The sequence below is a fragment of the Gracilinanus agilis genome, chromosome 1, assembly GCF_016433145.1.
Source record: "Gracilinanus agilis isolate LMUSP501 chromosome 1, AgileGrace, whole genome shotgun sequence".
Lineage (NCBI taxonomy): Eukaryota > Metazoa > Chordata > Mammalia > Didelphimorphia > Didelphidae > Gracilinanus > Gracilinanus agilis.
In genome coordinates, this window is record NC_058130.1 from 231,147,118 (window position 1) to 231,153,749 (window position 6,632).

At 39.8% G+C, this 6,632-nt stretch overlaps 1 pseudogene; it reads right to left on the reverse strand.

The window, feature by feature from the left end:
* Nucleotides 1–209: 209 nt before the first annotated feature.
* Nucleotides 210–1,552, reverse strand: LOC123250247 (annotated as a pseudogene).
* Between the last annotated feature and the right edge of the window lie 5,080 nt (nucleotides 1,553–6,632).

A 6,632-nucleotide genomic window follows, 5' to 3' on the forward strand; every position in this document is an offset into this window, starting at 1 on the left:
ATCATATCTATTTGGTAATTTTACTTATTTTCACATCCCTTTTCTTGTTAAACAGTTGCAAAATGCATGAAATATAAACCCAATGCAAAGTTTAGCATTTACAAACAAAGAAAGCTTTCCAAGCAAACTTTGATTTCATGCAGACCAGAAATACTCTTGAAAGGAATACAGAGTGTGAGGATAGTGCAGAAGGAAGAAAAAAATCAGGGGTGGTTTTTGTGTTTGTGTGTGTGTGTGTGTTGCTAGAATCTAGTAAATGCATGTGAAATTCTACCATAGAGTTTGTTTTCAATACATGTGGAAGGGAGGGCTTGAAGGAGGGGAGCATTATTATAGTCCACCAGGGGTGTCTCCTCTTCTGAAAGGCCATCATCATAAAGTAAGGAATTAGATGGAGCAGAAGCTGTGAGATCCAAGTAGCACCTATTCTTCACCGTCATTTTCTCTAGGTTTTTGCCGATTTCACCAAATGTTGGCTTCTTATCAGGCTCCTGCTTCCAGCAGTGCAACATCATATTGCACATTTCTTCACTGCAGTTGTCAGGCCTCTCCATTTGATAGTCCATTTTCAGAAGGTTAAAGAGATGTTCAGGAGGAATACCAGGATAGAGGTTTCCTCCTACTGTCACAATCTCCCAGAGAAGCACACCAAATGACCACCTATCACTTTGGTTGTGTAGATATGATCAAAAAGAGACTCAATTGTCATTCACTTTACAGGAATTTGACCCCAGCTCCTTTTGGCATAAGAATCCTTTTCATAAACATCTCGGGAAAGACCAAAATCAGAAATCTTCATTTTGTGTCCTGGCTGCTAAATCACAGTGGACCAGCTTCATTTCTGCAAGATAATGCATTCCTCGGGAAATCTGCCAGGCGAAGAAAATGAGATCTCCCATGGTCAGTGCTCTCTCATCTGGATTGTCCAAGTAGCTAGAATTTAGATTGCCATTACCACCCATGTAGCTTTATCCCACCTTTCAGTTTTCCCAGAGGAAGCTCTCCAAAGAACTATGCATACTCCACAATCAGGTAGAGAGGTCCGTCCTGACTGCAGGCTCCATAGAGTTTAATAACATGAGGGTGGTTGACCTGTTTTAGCAGGTTAAATTCAGACAGCAGATCTCTGAGCTCACTCAGAGAGGCATTTTCACTGTACCCATCAGTGCACCTAAGCCACCACACTCCTCACACTCCAAACATTTCTTGTTCACAGCACATGAGGTGGGACAGCCCTCCTCCTCAGGAAAATAATTTCCTTCTATTGAGATAATAAGCAGTGTTTTGGTCTGCTTCTTGCTCTGTCTGATGCAACCACCGTGTACTGCACCTCTCTGCATTCTGACCTTTGCAGTATAGAGGAGTCATTCACAAACTGAGCCCCTGTGGTGCTTTCTGGGGTGGTGATGATGCCCAGAGCTGTGCAGTTAGTGCTGGGAGATTGCAGTCTGTAGGTAACATTTACTTCATGGAACTCCTTGCAGTTTTCAATGCAAACTTTTCCAATCTGTGCATATTTACTGAGAAGCAGTAGGAGGTGTTTGGGAACCATATGCTAATGGGTAGGATGGACATATTGAAATAGGGCAGGAGAGACCCTCAATTGTGTATTGGTTCCAAGGCAGAAGAGTGGTAAGGGCTAGGCAATGGGGGTCAAGTGACTTGCCCAGGGTCACACAGCTAAGAAGTGTCTGAGGCCATATTTGAACCTAGGATCTCCTGTTCCTGGGCCTGGCTCTCAATCCACTGAGCCACCCAGCTGCCCCTTAACTGTTTTCAACAAGGCAAGAACTAAGGACAATTCCAAAGGACTCATGATGAAAAAGGATATCCGCTTCCATAGAAGGAACAGATGGAGTCCAAATGCAAATTGAAACATACCATTCTTCACTTTAATTTTTCCATGAATTATTCTCTATGTAAGCAATGTGTATCTTGTTTCACAACATGACAAACAGGGAATTATATTATATCATTATATCTGTACAATTTATATCATATTACTTGCCTTCTTGGGGAGGAGAAAAGGGATAGGAGGGAGAGGGAAAAAGAATGAGACAGTTTTTAAACAGTTAATATAACAATTTGTTTCTCTTAAATACACATATTTATTATAATTTATCACATTTTCATAACAAATCATATTATGTTGTTATATATTTAAAAATCTGTTTAAAAAATTACTATACCCTTAATGTACCTTATACAGATGACCTATAGCCTCCAATACAAAAAGGGAGTTCCCAACAAAGTGTTCATTCTAAGGACTTCAGTCACCCTGGTCACTGTGATAGAGAAAATGAGATTATCCACCGATTTAGCTATAGGAAGAATTGCAAAGAGCTCTGGAAAATTCAAGCCATCTTTTGTTTTCTAACCTACAGAGTCATTAGATTCTTTCAATTATAAAGATGCACATTTATATGGAAGAAAAGCAGTTTCTTGATTCTTAGGTCACTTTTCCTCAGAAGCCATTTTAAAATAGAAGATGTTCTATCATAGATCAACTCTTAAGTATCAGCATTATTATTCACATAGGCTTGACAAGTCCAAGTTAAATAAGTAATTACTCTTTTGGTTTCTGAATCTATACTGAAGGCACTAGCCTCAAAAAATACCTTCTAGTTAATAAAATTGTGTTTAAAATATTTGAAATCTAGTCACCAACAAAGCATCAAGTTTTATTTTAATTGTATATTTGCAATATTAATTACCCCACCTTCAAAAGATGTCTCTTTTGATCTTAATATTGTAATTTTTTCCTTGATCATTTTGTCTTTATAATGTATCTCATATGAATATGTTGCCTTATTGCTATCCTTAACTACATTATTGTAATCAGTGCAATGTTCTTTTGGCTTTCCTTTTTTCATTTGCCATCACCTTATATAAAGATTCCTATATTTCTGTGAATTATTCATAGTTTCTTATGGTACAATAATATTCAATTACATTCACATACCTTAATTTGTTCAGCCACTTCCCAGCCAATACCTAGTGTTTCTAGTTTTTGCTATTAAAAATAGTGTTATTTAGAACATATTTGTACAGATTTTTTGTTCTTGTCCACATATAAGCCAAAATATTTTCAGCAGTATTTTTTGTGTGAGCTAGCAAAGAATCAGAATTAAGGTAGATGCCCATCCACTACAGAATGGCTTTTAAAAAATATCTTTTATGACCATAACAATATTATTGTTCTATAAGAAAAGGATGATGATAAATAGAAACATATGAATGTGTACAAACTGATGGACATCATTATTATTAGCATCATCCCCCATAACTGTTATCCCCCCCCCCCAAAAAAAACCTATCCCTTTGTAACAAGTTACCAAAATATGAAAAAACAAACTTCTGGAGTTCACTGAGTCCGGGTTAAGAATCTCTGATCTAGAGCTTGTAGGGCCTTAGAGATTAATCAGTTAGCTAACAGTTATTAGGCCCTTAAGTACTGTACTGTACACTGATGATTTTTTTTCAAAGGCAAAAATAGGTCACACCCTGCTTACTTACCCCGCTTGTTTGCAGAAGAGTTAACAGAAGCCCAGAGATGTTAAACTGGACCCTGTGTGTTCAAGATCACACAGGTGGCAGTTTTTGTCTTATTAAGCCTTCTAAATTTTTTTCCACCCGGTGCTTGTTGAGGAAGCCAAAATTTCAGTTTCTTTTCTACCAGCTTAGTTTGAGTTTCAGTTTCCCGGATGAGTGTCTTCCTCTCTTCACAGCTGCACCTGATATCAGCTGATTTACGCGCGGCTCCCCGCTTCCCCCTCCCCCATCCCAGCTGGCTTTTGGGCGCTTAGGATTCACCTGCATTCCGGCCCCAGCCCGCCGGCTCATTTAAAGGAGCCTGAGCACTGGGTGAACTCTTACTCTGGTCTCTGAGCTGCATTGGTAACAGCGTGGAGTTAACCCTTTTGCTTGCACATCCGTCTGCTGCTTTGGGTGCTAAAGGGGAGACAACTTGACCGCAGAGGGCGAGCCATTGCATATTAGACCCTGCTTATGTCTTGAACTAAATGACCGACTGGTTCTCGTCAGTTGAGCTGCTAACTGCCCTCAGGCATCGAGCTCGCTTTCCCTTCCTCTTCAGTCTGGCCAGCTTGGGACTTTAGGGTGGTTAGCCTCTAACCTGGCCCTTTAAGCCTTAACCGCACGTTCTAAGGGGCTGACCTGTAAGCCTGCAGTTAGGGGCAGGCGATTTCCATGGCATCTGGAGGTGAGCTTTATTCGGTGATGCTGTATTTGGTTTGTTGATGTTGGAGACTTGGAGCGTCTAATGCGAGAGCCCTACTTGGGGGATACTGGGGGAGGATAATATGAGATATTCAAATCTGTGAATAGCAATAGAGACCATTTGGGCCAGACCTTCAGTTTTAAAGTTGTGGAAACTGCCCGAGAGATGAAAAGAAGCGCCCTAAACTTGTGTTTGCACAGCTCGTTTGCTAGTGGCCAACGTGGATTTCCAAGGTTACTGTAAATTTTCTAGTCAACTTTTCCCTTGATGCGATGGTTTTGTTTTGTTTTTAATATAAGTTTAATAACAATAGTAGTTATAATTATTAATAGTGATTCTCTCACAATGAATTCTTTGAGGGAAGTAATTCAAGTATGCTTGGCTGAAAAAGCGGAGGTTCTGAGTTTAAAGTTGTAACAAATAAAAATTGGTCTGGAGGCTCCTCAGTAGATTTACAGGGAGAGGGAGAAGGATTTCAGCTTTACTAATTTAAGATAAGATCAGGTCCCAGATTTTAGCCCAGCTTGGCCACCTTCATCCTGTACTGCCACTTGCCACGCACCAGCCCAGCCCAGGGAGTCAGTCTGGTCAAGAGCAATAGTAAAAGAAAAACCTCTCTCCTTCAGTGCCCCTGCCATTTAAACTCCACTAGCTTCTTCCTCTGTGGCCACATTGCATATTGACGCCCAATGTTAATGTGTCAGGGCTAGATTCTATACTCGGGATCCCTTAATAATTTTCTTCACACAAAGTGACTTACCCACAGTTGAGCAACTTGTGTTGGAACTGAAATGAAGGCCAGTCAGCCAAGTAAGTAGTATTTATTAAAAACCTCTTAAGTGTCTGGCACTGTGCTAAACTGTTGGTGGTGAGGAGTGGGTTGGAATGCAAAGAAAGGAAAAAGTAGAGTCCTTGTCCTCAAGGGAGCTCACAGTCTAATGAAATCTAAAGTCCAACTGCAAATTGCCATATATTAACAAGCTATATAAAGGATAAATGGAAAATAATTAACATAGGTACCCCAGAGTCCTTCTGACTTGAAAGCCAGTGTTCTCATTCTGTTATATCACACTATGTCTCATATCAAATAGAGATCTTTGTACTAGCTTTTGAGCCAGATTCTCTGGGCTAAGTGATATCTGTTACTGTAGTTTAGTTTTCCTAGACAATTACTGTGCAGGTTGAGAATGGGAAGAAGATTTGAGTCAGTAAGTAAAGGAATGCATAGAGAGAGGTATTTAGAGATCGTACAAGGTGCCTAGGTAAAGTTTTTGAGGAATAGCAGGCAGGAAAAAGGAAGACATGATTGTAGAGGACAGCCTGGGTAATTCTTTAGCAGCAGAATAGTGTGGAAAGAGCACTGAATCTGGTGTCAAGAGATTGCGTTCTGATACCTTTTCTGCCCTCATGCTGCCTCCCCTGATTTCAGCCTTGGAGAATGTCTATTCTCTTTCTCTAGATTTTTGTGACACTGCCTTCATGTGGCTCTCCTACTACTTTTTGAATCACTCTTTTCTAGACACGTTTGTTATATGATTCCCTACATCATGTGCACTCACTAACTGTGCTCTATCCTGTGCATTTTTCTTCTATAGTATAGTACACTGTCTGTCTTTCAGTATAGAGTATTTCATCTATTCTCATGATCGATTCGCAGGTCTATTTTTGCGGGCCTAACATTTTTCCTCACTTTTAGTCTCATATTACCAAATGCCTATCAGACATCTTGAACTAAATATCATATACACATTTCAAACTCAAAATGTCCAAAACAGATATCGCTTTCTTCCCAAGTCCTTCTCTCTTTCTAACTTCCCTGTGACAGTTTAGAGCACTGAAATACTCCTAGCACCCCAGGCTTACATCCTATTTGATTTCTTATTCTCATTCTCAATTACCCTACATATCCAATCTGTGGCTAAGGTTGATAAGGGCAGTTACTCACCTGAACTACTTTAATAGGCTTTGGGTTAGTTTCCTTGCCTCAAGCCTTTCTCTACTCCAGCTCTGGCTCCAGATTATCTCTAGAATCAAATATAAAATAATCTGTTTTGTTTTTAAAGCCTTCCAGGGTTTGGCCCCTTTTTACTTTTCCTGTCTTTTATTCCTTTTTGTGTGCTCTCTGAGATATTCCTCTGTATGCTGTTCCTTATATACAATATTCCTTTCACAACTGCATGCCTTTTCATTGATTCTCTCCCATGCCTGAATATTCTTCACTTCTTGTCTCCTTGGAGTCTTTGACTATTTTTTTAAAGACTCCGTTCAAATCCTCCCTTCTGAAAGAAGCCTTCCTGGTCTCTTCTCCTTTCTATCCTCATTACTAATGCCTTTGTTTGAGATTACCTCTCTCTTTCACCTTGATATCTTTTATGTATATAATGATCTGTTC